The sequence below is a fragment of the Oryctolagus cuniculus genome, chromosome 11 (assembly GCF_051225735.1).
Source record: "Oryctolagus cuniculus isolate XC-2025 breed Fujian yellow rabbit chromosome 11, ASM5122573v1, whole genome shotgun sequence".
In the NCBI taxonomy this organism is placed as follows: Eukaryota; Metazoa; Chordata; class Mammalia; order Lagomorpha; family Leporidae; genus Oryctolagus; species Oryctolagus cuniculus.
Window position 1 is genome coordinate 83,535,306 of NC_142877.1, and position 19,622 is coordinate 83,554,927.

Here is a 19,622-nt window from a genome sequence, read left to right on the forward strand (position 1 = left end):
TCCCTGTAAAAAGTAAGAGTGGGAATAAGAAAGGGAAGAGATGTACAGTTCAGCACATGTTCCCATGAACTTACTACTTAAGGGCAAATCTAAAAACTTGCCATGGGACTCCAAATTCCATTAATTTAGCAGGTACTAATGCCATCTTACTAGTTAAAGTGATCATTTTAAATGCATAATTGATTATAAAGATAGGAATAAGTGTCAAAGGAATCACATAAATAAGACCAAGTGTCTGCTAACAAAAATAGATAGAATTAAAAAGGACAGGAAGATCCAACATGGGAAGCAGTCCACACAGCAGATTCATAGAATAACAAATGCCCTAAACAGCACTCTGGCCTCAGAATCAGCCCTTAAAACATTTGGATTTGGCTGAAAAGTCCATGAGAGCATTTCAGGCATGGAAAGCTAAGGCACTGTGGCAAAAAATGGCCTACATGAAAGATCTCTGAAGGTGAGATCCCAATGGAAAGAAGGGGCCATCAAAGAAAGCACTGTGGTGTAGCAGGTAAAGCCACTGTCTGCAGTGCCGGCATCACATATGGGTGCCGTTTCAAGTTCTGGCTCCAATCCAGCTCTCTGCTACAGCCTGGGAAAGCAGTGGAAGTTGACCCAAGTCCTTGGGCCTCTGCACCCGTGTGGGAGACCTGGAAGAAGTTCCTGGCTCCTGGCTTCAGATCAGCACAGTTCTGGCCATTGAGGCCAACTGGGGAGTGAACGAGAGAATGGAAGACCTCTCTCTCTCTCTCTCTCTGCCTCTCCTTCTCTCTCTATGTAACTCTTTCAAATGAATACATAAATCTTAAAAAAAAAAAAAAAGAAAGAAAAAAGGCAGTACCTTTCTCTGAAGGAGAACTTCCACTTTACTTATGGCCCTATCTAAATAATGAAGGAGTTTGTGAACTCAAAAGTCTTCCATTGCCTTGTCAGCTAATGAAAAGAGCCTTGGTTGATCACTGATGTCATAAATAAGAGTGCCAATTGTTAAATCAACAACAGGATTCACTATGTACTTGCTCCCCATGTAGGACCTCTGTCCTTAATGAGTTGTACTATGAGAGTAAACAGTAGGGCAGCGCCGCGGCTCCCGAGGCTAATCCTCCGCCTGCGGCACTGGCACTCTGGGTTCTAGTCATGGTTGGGGCGCCAGATTCTGTCCCAGTTGCTCCTCTTCCAGTCTTAGCTCTCTGCTGTGGCTCAGGAAGGCAGTGGAGGATGGCTGAAGTGCTTGGGCCCTGCACCCACATGGGAGACCAGGAGGAAGCACCTGGCTCCTGGCTTGGATTGGCTCAGTGCGCCGGCCGTGGTGGCCATTTGAGGGGTGAACCAATGGAAGGAAGACCTTTCTCTCTGTCTCTCTCTCTCTCTCTGTCTAACTCTGACTGCCAGAGAGAGAGAGAGAGAGAGAGAGAGAGAGAGAATAAACAGTAACACCTGTCTTCCATCTGTACTTTATACTTTGTGTGTCTGTGTGGGTGCAAACTGTTGAAATCTTTACCTAGTATAGAGTTGATCTTCTATATACAAGGATAATTAAAAATGTATATTAATGAAGAATGGGATGGGAGAGGGAATTGGAGGTGGGATGGGAGTGGGGGTGGGAGGACAGATATGGGGGGAAGAACCACTATATTCCAAAAGCTATTCCTATGAAATTTGAATTTTTTAAATAAAACCTTTCTTCAAAAAAAAAAGTATAGAGTTAACTCAAAAATCTGAAAATAGATCTACCCATATGGCCTAACAATCCCACTCCCACTCCCACTCCTGGGAATTTAACCAACTGAAATTAAATCAGCATATGAAAAAGTTATCTGTATCCCATGTTTATTGCAGCTCAGTTCACAATAGTTAAGACATGGAATCATATATATGTATGTATATAACGTATATGATTTATATATATTCATATGATTCATATATAAAGAGAATCATACATATATAGAATCATATATATATGGAATTATATATATATGGAATCATATACATACAGAGAGAGATGGAATGCTACACAGCCATAAAAAAGAATGAAATCCTGTCTTTAGCAACAAAATGGATACAACTGGGAACCATTATACTTAGTGAAATAAGCCAATCCAAAAAAGACAAATCCCATATGATTTCCCTGATCTGTCGTAACTAATAGAGTACCAAAAATGTAATGTGTAAGAGTGAAATTGACATTGTGAAACTCAGTGATGGTTTATAGCCCTTTTCTCCATTGTTGAAGAAAATTTTTTTCCTCCTCTCTTTGTTGAATACTTAATGTACGGTTAATATCATTAGTATAAAGTAAACTAAAAGTAGATATTTGTACAAATTAATAGAAGGATTGGGGGCCGGTGCCATGGTGCACTAGGTTAATCCTCCGTCTGCAGTGCCAGCATCCCATATGGGTGCCGGTTTCAGTCCCGGTTGCTCCTTTTCCAGTCCAGATCTCTGCTATGGCCTGGGAAGCAGTAGAAGATGGCCCAAGTGCTTGGGCCCCTGCACCCGCATGGGAGACCAGGAGGAAGCTCCTGGCTCCAAGCTTCAGATCAGCGAAGTTCCGGCCATTGTGGCCATTAGGGGAGTGAACCAACGGAAGGAAAACCTTTCTCTCTGTCTCTCTCTTGCACTGTCTGTAATTTTACCTGGCAAATAAATTTTAAAAATCGTTAAAAAAAAAAAAGGATTAAGAGAGGAAGGAAGAGGAAGTGTGGGTGAGAGAGAAATTAGGGTAGGAAATATTACTATGTTCCTAAATTTGTATAAATGACTTACATAAAATTTGTTTATGTTGACATTTTTCAAAATTTAAAAATTTTAAAAAAGAAAATTTGTAAGTTACAGTGATTGAAATAAAGTTTTGTTTCTTCTTGACAATGTCATAGAGGCCCTGTTTTAAAATATAATATTCTTGAATGAAGGGAGTTATATAATATAGTGACTAATGCTATTTATATTTGAATATTTATTTTTGAAAATATAAAATTTCACTGTTGTAAAATTTATGTTTACTAACACTGTTTATAATTTAAATGGTGCTCATTTTTACTCCTGATTATTTAACCATGTAACCATTTTGGGAAAAACTTATGCTCACAAAAAGCTAAGATTTAGTCATATTTAAAGTAAAAAAAATTATATTGCATAGTTCAACTGATTTTTCACTTAATAAAATTATAGATGGGCTTTTAATCAAGTGCTAGTTTTTTCAATCTAATGTGAGAGCACACATCACTTATTGAGCATTAATAGGTCACGCACATCAAGCCAGGAGAAGTTCTCAATTTCAGAGGCACATCACAATCATTTTCCAAGTGTTCCACAAATTCTAATGTGCAGCCAAGTTTGAGAACCAAAGGCTACCTATATTTAGTCCCAACAATCACTCATTAGCATTTACAGAAATATTCTAGTTCAGTTGGGCTGCAGTGGACCTTGGGAATCCAAACATTAGCACGCTTCTCTGTGGATTCTGATGTGCTTCATTCCAAAATCACTACTCAGTAAACCTTGAGCCCTGATGATCTGTGACTTCCTTGAAATTTACTGTATATTGGAGATTCGGCCATTATTCCATTCAATTATTGGTTAGAGCTGTTGTCTATATTCCCACTAAACCAGGGTCTTTTTTTTTTTATATATATATTTTTGACAGGCAGAGTGGACAGAGAGAGACAGAGAGAGAAAGGTCTTCCTTTGCCGTTGGTTCACCCTCCAATGGCCGCCGCTGCAGCCAGCGCACCGCGCTGATCCGATGGCAGGAGCCAGGATCCAGGTGCTTTTCCTGGTCTCCCATGGGGTGCAGGGCCCAAGCACCTGGGCCATCCTCCACTGCACTCCCTGGCCATAGCAGAGAGCTGGCCTGGAAGAGGGGCAACCGGGACAGAATCCGGCGCCCCGACTGGGACTAGAACCCGGTGTGCCGGCGCCGCAAGGTGGAGGATTAGCCTATTGAGCCACGGCGCCGGCCTCAGGGTCTTTTTTCTTATTAAACTTTTTATTTGATGAAATATTAAGCACTTTTAATGTAAATTTAAAATATATTATCTTAGAAGAAGGCACAAAAAAAAAACAGAAAAATTTCCCATGTTCATGGATTGGAAGAATTAATATTATCAAAATGCCCATACTACCCAAAGCAATTCACAGATTCACAGTGATCCCAATCGAAACAGCAATGACGTTCTTGGATCTAGAAAAAATGATGCTAAAATTAGTATGGAAACACAAGCAACCTTGAATAGCTAAACCAATTTTAAACCATAAAAACAAGGCCAGGTTTCAAGACATATTACAGGGTCAGTTCCGTGGCATACCTGGTAAACTCACTGCCTCGGACACTGGCATCCCATATAGGTATCAGTCCTGGCTACTCCGATTCCAATCCAGCTCCCTGCCAGTTGGCCTGGGAAAGCAGCAGATTATGGCTCAAGTACTAGGGTCCTTGCACCCACACTGGAGACCCCAAAGAAGCTCCTGGCTTCAGATAGCCCAGCTCCAGCCGTTACAGCCATTAGGGGAGTGAACCAAGAGATGGAAGATTTTTCTGTTTCTGCTTTTCTCTCTCTCCCTGCCATTCTGCTATTCAACTACATACATACATACATGCCTACATAAACCAATCTTCAAAGAATTAATAAAAACATAGTACAGGGCAGTTATAATCGAAACAGCCTAGTTCTGGCAGAAAAATAGACATGAAGACCAATGGAACAGGATAGAAACAAATAGAACAGAACAGAAAGTAAATCAATCAACATATCTACAGCAAACTAATCTTTCACAAAATAGCTGAAATCAGTCTCTGGATAAAAGACACTCTCATCGACAAATGGTGCTTGGAAAACTGGATCTATGCATGCAAAAGCAAGAACAAAACAATCCAGTTAAGAACTGGGCAAAGTATGTCCAGTGCTGCGGCTCACTAGACTAATCCTCCGCCTGCGGTGCTGGCACACCGGGTTCTAGTCCCGGTCAGGGCACCGGATTCTGTCCCAGTTGCCCCTCTTCCAGGCCAGCTCTCTGCTATGGCCCAGGAGTGCAGTGGAGGATGACCCAAGTGCTTGGGCCCTGCACCCACATGGGAGACCAGGAGAAGCACCTGGCTCCTGCCTTCGGATCAACACAACGCGCCGGCCACAGTGTGACAGTCGCGGCGGCCATTGGAGTGTGAGCCAACGGCAAAGGAAGACCTTTCTCTCTGTCTTTCTCTCTCTCACTGTCCACTCTGCCTGTCAAAAAAAATAAATAAATAAATATAAAAATAAGAGAACTGGGCAAAGGACATGCACAGCGATTTTTTGGGAGATAAAATTCAAATGGCCAACAAACACGTGAAAAAAATGTTCAGAATCACTAGCCATCGGGGAAATTCAGATCAAAACTCAATGATATTTTACTCACCCCAGTCAAAATGGCTATAATATGGAAATCAACAAACAAAAATGCTGGCAAGAGTGGAGGAAAGGCACCCTAATCCACTATTGGATTACAACCATTTTGGAAGACAGTATGGAGATACCTGAGAAATCTGAATATAGACCTATCATATGAGCTAGGTATCACACTCTTGGAAATTTACCTAAAAGAAATGAAATCAGCTTAAGAAAGAATTATCTGTACCCCACCCCCACCATGTTTATTGCAGCTCAAGTCACAATAGCTAAGATATGGATTCAACCCAGATGTCCGTCAAGTGATAACTGGATAAAGAAAATGTGGTACATTAACACTATAAATACTACTCAGCAGTAAAAAAGAATGAAATTGTGTCTCTTGTAACAAAATGGATTCAACTGGAAACCATTATGCTTAAGGAAACAAGTAGTCCCAAAAAGACAAATATCCTATGTTTTCCCTAACTTGCAGTAAATAATATACAGAGTATAAAACAATGTAATGTATATGAGCAAAATTGGCACTCTGAGATTTCATTATTGTTTACAGCACTTGACTCTACTGTTGAGGAACAGTGGTTTTTCTACTTACTTATTTATGTAAGGTTTACAATTTCATGTATTCCATATACACAGACTTAGGAGCATAGTTACACTTCCCACCCCAGCCTCTGGCCTGTCCAATCTTCCACCTCTCTCCTCCTTCCCTTCTTATTTTGTGTTTCAATTTTTATATTGACATACTTTCAGTTTATTTTCTTTTTTAAAGATTTATTTTATTTATTTGAAAGAGTTAAGAGAGAGAAGTAGAGACAGAGAGAGAGAGAGAGGTCTTCCATCCACCGGTTCATTCCCCAAATGGCCACAATGGCCAGAGCTGAGCCGATCTGAAGCCAGGAGCCAGCAGCTTCTTCTGGGTCTCCCACGTGGGTGCAGGGATCCAAGCACCTGGACCATCTTCTGCTGCTTTCCCAGGCTCACCAGCAGGGAGTTGGATTGGAAGGGGAGCAACCAGGACTCAAATTGGCACCCATATGAGAAGCCAGCACTACAGGCTGGGGCTTTAACTTGCTGTGCCACAGCGTCAGCCCCTTTGGTTTATTTTATAATCACAAGCTTAATCCTCCACTAAGTAAAGAATTCAACAAATAGTAAGAAGAAACAAACAAACGAACAAACAAAAACTGTTTCACAACAATAGTGTTAAGGGCTGGTAAACAATCAAATCTCAGGGACCAGTGCTGTGGCTAGAGGATAAAGCTATTGCCTGCAGTGCCACCATACCATATGGGCACCAGTTCAACTCCCAGCTGTTCCACTTCTGATCCAGCTCTCTGCTATGCGGGTGCAGGCCCAGTGGAGGATGGCAGTGGGCCATCCTCCACTGCCTTCCCAGGCCACAGGAGAGAGCTAAGACTCGAAGAGGAGCAACTGGGACAGAATCTGGCGCCCCGACCGGGACTAGAACCCAGTGTGCCGGCGCTGCAGACGGTGGATTAGCCAAGTGAGCTGCGGTGCCAGCCAGCACTTTCATATAGGAATGTGAAGATGAAGAAATTGCTGAAATACCTGAAAAGGTATTCAAAAGAATGATCACAGAATTACTAAGAAGCAATGAGAAGCAAATTCATGAGTTAAGGAAATCCACAAGTGGCATGGATGGATTTTGAAGAGAAAGCAAACTGAAAAATTAAAAATGAAGAATTCAGTATGCCAAATAAAAAACACAGTGGAAAGCCTCAACAACAGACTTGGTGAGGCAGAAGAAAGAACACCCAAGCTGAAAGGCAATCTTTGGCAATAGCTCAGACAAAAAAGAAGAAGAAGAAATTAAATTAAAAACAGAAAACAGTTATTGAGACTTATGGGATACTATATAATGACCCAATACACATCCAATTAAAACATAAATACTGGCAGAATGGATGAAAACAAGACTCATCTATTTACTGTCTACTAGAAACACACCTCACTAACAAAGATACTCACAGACTAAACATTAAAGGATGGAAAAGATATTCAATGATAACAGAGATCAAAGGCAAGCATATGTAGCCAGCCTAATATCAGACAAAATAGACTTTAATACAAAAACTTTTAAAAAAGACAAAGAAGGGCACTATGTAATGATTAAGGGGACAATTCAACAGGAAGATGTAACTATAATAACTACTTATGTACCCAATGCCAGGGTGCATGGCTATTTTCAACAAATGTTAATGGATCTGAAGGGAGACATAGACTCCAAAGTAATAGTAATGGGAGACTTTAACACCCTACTTTCTTGAATGGGCAGATCAACTAGACAGAAAGTCAACAAAGAACAACAGAGCTAATCTAGACTACAGACCAAATGGACCTAATTGATACTTACAGAACCTTTGATCCCACAGTTGAAGAATATACACTCCTTTCATCAGTGCATGGAACTTTCTATAAGACAGAACATATGCTAGGCCATAAAGCATGTGCAAAAATAATTACACCATACCATGTGTCTTTTCTGACCCAAATGGAATGAGCTAGGAATTAACAATTTAAGAAACTCTAGAAAATATGCAAATTCATTGAGACTGAAAAACATGCTCCTGAATGAACAGTGGTCATAGGAGAAATCAGAAGGGAAATTTAAAAATTCTTGAAAATAAAGATGACAATGCAACATAATAAAATTGATGGACTATAGCAAAAGCAGTGTTAAGAGGGAAATTTACAGAAATTAGTACATACATCAAGAAATTAGAAAGGCTTCAAATAAATGGCCTATCAAAGCATCTCAGGGACCTAGAAAAACAACAGCAAATCAATGAAATAAAGAGCTGGATTTTTGAAATTTGAAAATGAAAGAGACGATGTAACAATGGAAACCACAGAAATAAAAAGAGTCATCAGGGGTTAGTGTAAACAGATGTATGCCAATGAATTAGAAAATCCAGAAGAAACAGATTGCTGGACACACACAACCTACCAAAACTGAGTTATAAAGCCACAGAAAACCCAAACAGGCCAATATCCAAGACAGAGATTGAATCAGTAATAAAGACCCACCCAACAATCACAACAAAAAAACCCAAGACAAGACTGGCTTCACTGTTCACTGCTGAATTCTACCAGACTTCTAAGAAACTAATTCCAATTCTTCTCAAGCTATTCAAATCAACTGAAAGGGAATCCTCCAAAACTCCTTCTATGAGGCCAGTATCAACTTAATTCAAAACCAGAAAAGGATATAACAAAGAAACAGAACTACAGACCAGTATCACAATGAATATAAATGTAAAAATCTTCAACAAAATACTAACTTTTCAAATCCAACAACACATAAGAAAGATCACTAACTTGGACCAAATGGAATTTATCCCTGGTATGCAGGGATGGTTCAACTTATACAAATCAATAAGTATGATACACCACATTAACAAACTGCTGAACAAAAACCATGTGATCATCGTAATAGATGCAGAGAAAGCATTTGATAAAATACAACATCCTTTCATGATAAAAACCTTAAGCAAATTGGGTATAGAAGGAAGATTCCTCAACACAATCAGGGCATTATGACAAACCCACAGCCAGCATCATATTGAATGGGGAAAAGTTGGGAGCATTTTCACTAACATCTGGAACCAGACAAGGATGCCCACACTCACCATTACTATTTAATATAGTCCTAAAAGTTTTAGCCAGAGCCATTAGGTGAGAAAAAGCAATCAAAGGAATACCAATTGGAAAGGAAGAATTCAAATTATGCTGTGAGGACAAATTATGAGGACGTGATTCTAAAAAGGGGAACCAAAAGAATCCACTAAGAGACTACTGGAATTTATGAAAGACTTTGGTAGAGTTGCAGGGTATAAAATTAACACACAAAAATCAATAGCCTTTGTATACACAGACAATACCATTCCTGAGCAAGTACTTGTAAGATCAGTTGCATTCACAACAGCTACAAAAAACAATTAAATACCTTGGAAAAATTTAAACCAAGAGGTCAACAGCCACAAAAAAAGAATTAAATATCTTGGAAAAATTTAACCAGGAAGTCAAAAATCTCTACAATGAAACTTACAAAACATTAAAAAAAAAAAAAAAGAAGAAGAAGAAATATAAGATGACACAAAAATATGGAAAAATGTTCCATGTTCGTGGATTGGAAGAATATCATCAAAATATACATATCACTGAAAGCAATTTACGGATTCAATGAGACCCCAATCAAAATACCAACGACATTCTTCTCAAATCCAGAAAAAAATAATGGTAAAATTCATATGGAGGCCGGCGCCTCGGCTCACTAGGCTAATCCTCGGCCTGCGGCACTGGCACTCTGAATTCTAGTCCCGGTTGGGGTGCTGGATTCTGTCCCGGTTGCTCCTCTTCCAGTCCAGCTCTCTGCTGTGGCCCAGGAATGCAGTGGAGGGTGGCCCAAGTGCTTGGGCCCTGCACCCCATGGGAGACCAGGAGGAAACACCTGGCTCCTGGCTTCAGATCGGCACAGAGCGCCAGCAATAGTGGCCATTTGGGGGTGAACCAACGAAAGGAAGACCTTTCTCACTGTCTCTCTCTCACTGTCTAACCCTGCCTGTCTAAAAAAATCCATATGGAAACACAAGAGACCTTGATTACCTAAACAAATTTGAAATAACAAAAACAAAGCCAGAGGCATCACAATACAATTTCAAGAATATTATAGGACAGATATAATCAAAACAGCCTAGTACTGGCACAAAAATAGACATGTAGAGCAATGGAACAGAATAGAAGCTCCAGAAATCAATCCATGAAACTATAACAAATTAATCTTTCAGAAACAAACTAAAATCAATCCCTGGAGAAAGGAGAGTCTCTTCAACAAACAGTGCTGGGAAACTCAATCTCTGCATGCAGAAGTATGAAACCTGACCCCTACCTTACCCTTACACAAAAATCAGCACAAAATGGATCAAGAATCTAAATCTATGACCTGATATCATCCATGTACCAGAGGAGAATATTGGAGAAACTGCAAGACATTGGCATAGTCAAAGACTGCTTGTAAAAAAAACAAAACAAAACAAAACAAAACAAAACCTAAGGAGCACAGGTAAAGAAAGGAAAAATAGACACATGGGATTGTATCAAGCTAGGAAACTTCTGCACTGCAAAGGAAACTCTCATTAAGTGAAGAGGCAACCAGAAGAGAAGAAAATTTTTGCACAATATGCAACTGGTAAAGGAGTAATATCCAGAATCTATTAAGAGCTCAAGGAACTCAACAACAACAAAACAAACAACCCAGTCAAGAAATGGGCAAAGGGCATACACAGCAATTTTTCAAAGGATGAAATTCAAATGACCAACAAATGCATGAAAAAATGCTTAGGATCAGTAGCCATCAGGGAAATTCAAATAAAATCCACAATGAGGTTTCACCTCACCCCAGTAAGAATGGCTCTTATCCAAAAATCAAAAAATAGTAAATGCTGGTGAAGATATGGGGGAAAGGTACCCTAATACACTATTGGTGGGATGTAAACTAATATATCCATTATAGAAGACACTATGGTGGAATCCAAAATTGGATCTACCATATGACCAACAATCCTACTTCTGGGAACCTACCCAAGCAAAATAAAATCAGCATATGAAAGAGTGATCTGTACCCCCATGTTCACTGCAGCTCAAGTCACAATAGCTAAGATATGGAATCAATCCAGATGTCTACCAACTGATGAATGGATAAAGAAAATGTGGCATATATACACTGCGGAATACTACTCAGCCGTAAAAAGAATGAATCACAACAAAATGGTTGCATCTGGGAACTATTATACTAATTGAAATAAGCCAGTTCCACAAAGACTAATATCACATGTTTTCCCTGATCTGCGGTAATTAATACAAAAAATGTAATTTATAGAGCAAAATTGACTTTTCAGATTCAGTGATTGTTTATAGCTCTTTTCTCTATAGTTGAGGAACAGCATATTTTATTTGTTTCTTTACTATTTGTTGAATACTTATTTTAGGGTTAATTTTACGAATATAAAATAAATTGAATTTAGATCTTTGTACAAGAAAGAATAAGTAAGGATGGGGGAGGGAGTGTGGGAACAAAAGGGAGGGTGGTATGGAAGTATCATTATGATTCTAAATCTGAATATATGAAAAATGTAAAATTTGTTTACTTAAAAAAATTAGCTGCCAATGAATAATCACATTCACTTACTATAAACATAGCTCAAGTTGGTGTAGTATGATTCAGTTGGGACAGCCAGACTTGTGCCTAAAGCTTAGCAATTTCAGCTACAAAATGACAAGTGTTATTACAGAATGTTGAGTAGACAGTCTCTGGTTCAATAAAGGTCCCAGGGCCTTTTACAAAACTTTCAAAGACTGTAAATGAGCATGATGTCCCTCACTGGTTTAGATATGCATTTAGGGGTAGGGGAGAGGTGGGGAGATGGACAAAGCACCAATAAAATGTAAATGAATTTCAAATAGAAATAAATATTTAATAAGTAGTACCACTTTATGTCAAAGATGATAAATGATGGTTGACAATTATCATTTTCATTCATTTATGTGCGAATAGCACATAATACCTATTTTAGACTGGACAGTCTTCTGTAACTTAAAATAATGGTTACACAATTCTTCCCTAAGCAGTGGGGGAAACTAACCAAAAGTATTATAAAGTAATGTGATAAGAGCTAGGGTATGGATGATCATAGAACCAGATGCTGTAATTGATATGAGCTATGTGAAAAAAGACAGTTGGAAAAATGGGTACGGCGTGGTGATCCGTACTCCACAAATAGTGAGTATTTCCTTACAGTCATGAACTAAAGCAGGAACACTCACAGGAAACAACACCAAGGGTTTCTAAGTGTTCTGTGACTCACAGAGTAACTTTTCCACTAACTTTTATTCCCAAGGAGGCAAACCATCAAAAGGAAGATGTACTCTACTCTAAGGCCTTTTGTATTGATCCAGTAACACCCATATTTCACATAATATCACACCATACACTAATTTTAAAAACCTTGTGATTTTTGAGTGTTGATTTTGGTAGAAGTCTAATAGTCAAATGGACTTCACAAACACAATTTTCCTCTTCTAGCCTTTCCCTCTTTCTCACCTCTTTTTCTCTCTCTCTCTCTTCATTATTTGCCTTTACTCTAATAGACTTTTAAAAAGCACCAGAAAATTCTTGCTGCCAACTTTTAAAGGTAGATATAAAATGCTGCACCTTCAGAAAATTTCACACAACTCATAAAATCTCAGAAGACTGCACTTCAATTTTTTGTGTAGCTCAAGTTATTGCTAAGATAATGTATTTATAAAACTCTTTCAACAACTCACCGCTGCAAAAATACTATTATAGTATTATCATATATCCCAAAGCTCATTTTAATCATCACTTTTATCTTCAAAAGATAATTGATTTCATTGAGAAGTCTGGGATTTTCTTGAAAGTTAAAATAAATAAGCTTTTTGGTGAGTTGACATGGATAAGATTAAAGAAAAAAATCTGCTATTTGAGTTTTAGAAAACTATTTAAAAGACCAAATACTCAAAGGAATAAAAATAAAGTTTGGAAATATAAGAAGTCTAGCAATTTTAGAAACACACATACACAGTCACACACACACACATATATATGCTCAGAGAAGTAATATCTATAAAGAACTAAGTTCTTTAAAATAAAAAAGCAGCCCACATTCTTAGTGATATTACATTATAACACAGCACAAATCTGAAAGACTAAACCACATTAATTGATCTGAACGAAATGGTAAAATATCAGAGCAATCAAACATCACTTAATGCACATATATCATTTTTAAGCAAAGCAGCCACAAAACATCGCTGCCTTTTGGCAAACCTCAAATCAAAATGTTTCCAGAAGCAGCACAACAGATTGGTTAAGTGCAAAACAAGTCTTGATGCTTGCATTCTTTCTTTGTGACATGATGTTCCTCACTAGCCCAAAACAAAAACTGATACACCAGCAAAGAGCTTGCTGTGCCATGGAAAAGCCACACCACTACTCAGTCCAGCTTCATCTTATGACAAGAGAAATATCACACACATCTGGAGCCATTCCTTAGATTATTCATTTTTATGCACTTCAGTCCTTAAAATAAGGCTGTGTCCTACTCACAAATACAATGAGCACGCGGCCCATATTTCACAGACAGATTCAATAATCAGTCTGTGTTACCTGGATCTGTTCGTGCTTCCAGTTGTGGCTGTGAATTGAAGTCACTCACACAGCTTCTCAACTGGCAAATGCAGGCATTTTGTGATTCCAGTTTATAATGAAGGATCTATTGAATCACTCAGCTCAGGTGTGGGAAGGGCATATGTTAGGAAAGGAAGTAGGGAGACAGACTTTCTGCTGGCCGGGCCCTGATAGAGAGAATTAATTGGTTTTGCTTTTTCACTCTCTGAAGAGGTCAAGCTCAAGTTTCCCTTTGTGAGACTGAGTAATGGAACAAGCGGTAAACTGCACTAATGACTGTGCAGCTCACTTGCTGCTGTTAGAAGGTCCTCCAAACACACAATGTTCAACCAAGCGCCGTGTCAGAGGAGTCTGGAAACCTTACATGGCTACAACAGCTGAGCCAAAAGAACTGCTTCACCGAAAAGAAATTAATGAACAAATGTCAAAATGGACAGTTGGTGTCAACCCCGAGAGGATTTGGAAGTGAGAAGCGGAGTTGAGGAAACCGCGTTAATAGAGCCCTTGTTTGCAGGAGAAGCTCAGTGTACGGTGCCGAGTATCCATCATAGCCGTCATGCTTGTCACAGCCCGCGTCACAGGCAGGAAAGAGGGCTGAAGGCTGTGCTCTGCAACCCCCTTACCTGCTCATCGCCAACAACACAGGATCATCTGGGCTTTTTGGAAGCAAATTTAGAAAGAAATCCTATGCTTGGCCTATGTGGACCAAACTGTGTCCACCATTTTGAGGTAGAAAATATCCTGTCAAACCCAAACTAACTGATTTCTGAGTTCATAGTTGAAACTAAAATGTCTTACATTTTACCCTTTTTCAGGAACAATCCTACTTGAAACTAAATTCTCTCTATTCTATAAACTAATAAATGAATAGTAATGCAAGTTTGTTTAAAAAGCTTTTTCTGATTATTAAATCTAACAGAAAATGTTAACACTGGTTGAAAATTTAAAGTATATTCTGTCTCTGTCCTAAGAAGATACTATATGAAAAGGATTTATAAAGGCTTTCTTTATGTAGGGCTTATGTTTTGTTAAACTTTAATGCAATTTATATTAATAACCCAAATATATCAAAACAACTACATTGAACTTTAATTTCTTTCTCTGTATAAATTATGAGAGTCGTTATAAAAATAAAAATTGCTTTTCTGAGGCCAGTACTGTGACCCAGCAGGCTGATCCTCCACCTGCAGCACCAGTATTCCACATGGGTGCCCGGTTCATGTCCCGGCTGCTCCTCTTACAATCCAGCTCTCTGCTAAGGCCTGGGAAAGCACAAGAAGATGACTCTAGTACTTGGGCCCCTGCAGCCACATAGGAGACCTGGAAGAAGCTCAGGGCACCTGGCTCCAGACAGGCCCAGCTCTGTAGCCATTTGGAGAGTGAACCAGCAGATGGGAGACCTTTCTCTCTGTCTCTCCTCTCTTTGTCTGTAATTCTACCTCTCAAATTTTTTTAAAAAGTTGCCATTTAAAAAAAAAATGTTTTTCCAAAAGATCCTAGAATGCCTTCTTCTATATGCTGCTTCATAGAAATATCTAAGATCAGTATTTGTTTTTGTTTATTTCTCTATCTCTATTGACTCCATTTCCATTCAGACATCTCACTAATTTTCAAGGAGCATAATAATCTCAAAATACATGCTGCCCACTTAGAGAAGACTCCCCTACAGCTGAGCAGCAGTTTTTGGCTGAGTGTTCAAAGCATTGGTGCATTGCTTCCAGACACCTTCCATCTGCTCGGATCCCTAGCTCTTGCTCACCCTGAACCCGAGTGCCTATAACCACGGGGACTGGGGAGACTTAAGGGGACATGTGAGCACTGTATGACTCAGGACTCAAACAATGTGGTCTCTCCACCTCACTTCTGTCCTAGCCAAGGTGTGCTAACCTATTCTACCTTGTTCCTTTTGATTTCACTATATGCTTTTTAATGATGAAATAGGCCATGCTTTTCGAGCATCTTAATTTGAGTATTTGGAACCTCTTAGAAAGGCTGCCTATGGTAATATACATAGAAAATACCACTGTATTCATATTTGCCCAGTGGGAAAGAGCACAGCTAACTCTCACCCACCAGCTATCAACACTGTTCTTTTGGCCATGCAACCAGGGAAAAAAAAAGGAAATTACCTACCAGGTTCCCAAGTAAACACCCAAAGTTCCCCTCTGCTAGGCTGCCCCAGGAGACTGCTTTCTGGTAATTACAAGGAGGTTCAGAATGAGAACTTCTTTACGATTTTATTCATTACTACTACAGAATCCAGGCTTTAGTTCATACATTGGATCTTTGAGCAAACAAATGAATTTCTCTTTGCTTTCCCATATACTACTTTAAAATAGAGCCAATTAAATGACATACTTGGCAAAATACTGCAAAAAGATCATGAGATTATTCATTTAAAGCGTTTCTACACAGGATCTTAGGGTTTTTTTCAGAATTAAATAGTAACCACAACTTTAAAAAATGAAAACTATGTGTTACTACTTTTTATTCCATTATCTAAAAGCATCAAGTCTTGAACATAATAATACTATAATTCAAGTAATTTATTTACTTAATTTACTTAATTACTTTAATTAATCAAGTAATTAAATCTCATAATAGATGCTTACATTAAAAATTTATATCAGCTCAAATTTTTAATTAAAAGGTAATAATAATATACTTATTAGTTATACTTATTACTTATGTTACTTTTAATATTAAACTTCTAACTTCACTTGTTATTTATAATAGTATATTGTGCAGTTACACATCAAATCTTTCCTAAAATCACAACATCTAATCCCAATCATGAAAGCAGGGAAGGTAATCTTCATAACATTAATTGTTATGTGACCAATGGCATGTTGAACATGTCAGGCCTATATTTTAAAAGCTCCAGATTATATGTAATTGAAACTTAAAATAACTTTTGGTACACTTCTGTCACTGATTAACCTCAAAAGTTACATGTGTTATCCAAGACCAAAGTGTTAGAGCTTTTGAAAAAGAGGAAATGTGTGTAGGTATCTGATTGAGTAAATTTTTTTGCTAAACTGGTTGAGAAACTTGAAGGAATAAATGTGTTTGCACAGTGGTGACTATCTGTCATGGGAGACCCTGACACAGGCATTACAGCACCAACCATTCTGGGCAATATGTCATAACCAGCCTGTTGGAGGGCAGTAACCAAATCCTGGGCTAACCATTCCATACTGGGAGACATCTGTTTAGCTAAGCAAGTCAGAAACACTCAAATTTAGGTCATCAAAACATCAAAACTCATTTCATTTTCACAAGATTTAAATAACATAAAAATCATTCAATTTATCTTACACATTTTACCTATTCTATGCAGCATTATGGAAAAAATTTATGTAATATTTTAAACTGGAGGGACTATATATATATATATTATACTCTAGTTAGAGTCAAATAAAATTCACATTATATAGCATTACATTAATAAAATTCTGTTCACAGAGAAAACTATAAAAGCAAAGGATTTGACTTACTGGAATGACAAATAGATGATTTTCTTTCCTTCAGTCTTGGGTTAAATACTAATTTCATGGAGTGTTTATAATGTGCTAGACACCATATACAGTGCTTCATTGACATTGTTTTTAATCTTTATAATAAACTTAAAAGGAATGTTAGTTTTATTCTGCAGAGTACTTAACTGAAATCTAGAGAAGATGTAAAAGTTGCCCAAGGCCAAATGATTAGCAGTTGCATAGCTAGACCTAAGAACTTCAATCCTGTTAACATCAAACCCCACTGCGGGCGATCCCAGCAGTTAGCTGAGCCCAGGCACGTTTCTCCCCACCTCCACCTTCTGCCAATCAAGTAAACTACTCCTGGGTGTGGCCCAGGCCCCTTAAGCCCACCTGGAAAGCTACATGACCTTCAAGCTGATTGGAGAGGCATATTGGCGCCAGTGTCAGTTCTGTCCTATAGTTAGCATTCCCCAGAGTTAGTTACGCCCCCTTCCACCTCCTCTCTAAAGTGTATGTGCCTGTGAATAAATGCAGACATGTTCACCGAAGCCTGTCCCCAGTGTCTTTGTGTGGGAAAAGGGCACTAGTGCCCTGCTTGTCCTTGACAGTGTGGCTTTGCAGGACTAAGCTGCACCCCATATTTGTAACCCCAGCAATTTTTAACAGTAAAAAAATCCCTTTGTTTATGCTGCACCTTGTACATTGTTCTTAGTTACAAACAGACATATTTGAGCCTCTAAGACACTCTTCTGCAAAATATGGTGACCAAGTCACCCTGATCGGCCAGGAATTTTCCCAGTATTAGCACCCAAATCAGGCCTTCTGATTCTTGCTAAGTCCTTTGAAAACATGAACCACTTGCTTACTCACCAGGAATACTTAACCAGGGACATTTCTCATGGTCTAGGGCTGGTGTTAAGGTGCAGTGTGTTAAGCCACTGTCTGCAATGCCAGCATCCCATATAGGTGTCCTGGTTGAAACCTCAACCGCTCTGCTTCCAATCCATTTTCCTGCTAATGCACCTGGGAAGGCAGAATAAGATGGCCCAAACTCCTTTGTCCATGCTGCCATACATGTTAGAGACCTAGATGGGTTCCTGGCTCCCGGTTCAGCCTGGCCCAACCCTGATTATTATGGCCATTTGGGGAGCAAACTAGTGGATGGAAGCGCACTCGCTCATGCTCGCTCGCTCGCTCTCTCTCTCTCTCTCTGACACTCTGCCTTCCAAATAAACAAATCTTTAAGAAAAAAAAAAAAAAGAAACAACTCTAATGGTCCAGAAATTTTACTTCAAATTCAGAAATGTGAATGGGAGGTGGGGAGGAAGAGAGATGCAGAATTATGACAAGTACTTCATTTTTTGCACCAAAGAATGTTTCCCAGGAAGAAGAGTATTCATTGTCTCCTTCCCTGGAAATCAGGCCTAGAAAAATAGGAAAAGAGGGTGCTGTTTGCATGCAGTGCCTGTCATGAACACAGCCTTTCAGGGGGCTGATTCCCGCTTTCAGATGGGAGGGAGAAGGGTGATGAGGGAGCAATGAGTGAACTCAAGGGCAGCTCTCTGGCTCGCCTTTGGCCTGTCCCAGGCGCATCGCTTTGGAGTTACAGGGCTGCTCCCAGGAAGCCTGGTCACTGCCGTCCTTCCTCATCCACGTCCAGCCCCATGACCAGGCAGAACTGCTCCCCACCCCCACCTGGAGCTGCCAGAGGACCTGCCCTTCCCAGCTTCCCTCTTCCTCCGCCTGACTTGCACCCCTCCTCCACGCCCTCTGCAGCGACTCCAGTGTTCTGGCAGTCCAAGTGCAGAACTATTTTTACCGCAGCGTTCAGGAATCTCCGGGCACAAACTGTCAGCAGATTAGGTCAATTGCAGGTGCACAGATTCAAGTTACGCATCTCGCCGCCGCAGATCTAAGGCACTAAGCTGCCTCTTTTGAAGTCGGCCTTCCAGCCCGAGGCCCTTCCTTTACCGTCTGCTCTGCATGGCCACGCGCTGCCTGCTGGTTGACCTCTCATCCTGTACTACTCCCTTTCTGTCCCCTCCCTTCCTTCTCTCCTTGAGTCCACCACCTGTGATTTCTTCACTCCACCCTTGGTTCTACTTCCTCAGCTGGTTTTGCTGCCCAGGTTTTGCTGGATTCAGCCAAATCCCCTGGAGATCGCCCTCAAACTTTCAGTCCACCGTTTCTGACAAATCCTCCTCTGTATCTCTAGAGCCGTTCTTCCTTGAACTTCCTCCTATCTCAATATACAGGGTTTCCAAAACCCTTCAGCTTCGCTCCCTAAAAGTGCACGAAACCTCTCAGGGCCTTTGTCCTCAAACCATTTTTCTCAAGCTTCTAGCTTGGGAAAGCCTCTTCACCACACATACTCTTCTAGGACCACACTCCTTTCCTTCAAAGGCCCCAACTCACTCACTCACTTGTATGACTTTAGTGAGTGTCTTTGTCTGCCAGTGAACTGGAAATCTGATGAGGGCAAAAACACATAAATCACTATTATGAGTTACTAATTTTAACATTGTC

At 39.6% G+C, this 19,622-nt stretch overlaps 1 long non-coding RNA gene across 17 annotated transcripts in view; it reads right to left on the reverse strand.

Annotated features, from left to right (window-relative positions):
* Positions 1 to 19,622, reverse strand: part of LOC149123551 (uncharacterized) — a 203,075-nt gene that overhangs the window by 176,339 nt on the left and 7,114 nt on the right. For 2 of the 17 annotated variants that reach the window (XR_016216212.1, XR_016216201.1), the window contains exon 2: positions 4,125 to 4,183. The exons of 12 other annotated variants lie outside the window; for them this stretch is intronic. This is a non-coding gene — a long non-coding RNA (uncharacterized LOC149123551). Of the gene's footprint in view, positions 1 to 4,124; positions 4,184 to 13,254; positions 13,425 to 13,593; positions 13,661 to 19,622 lie in introns of those variants that run through there. 3 more of the 17 variants (XR_016216203.1, XR_016216202.1, XR_016216213.1) reach the window with 3 other exon arrangements.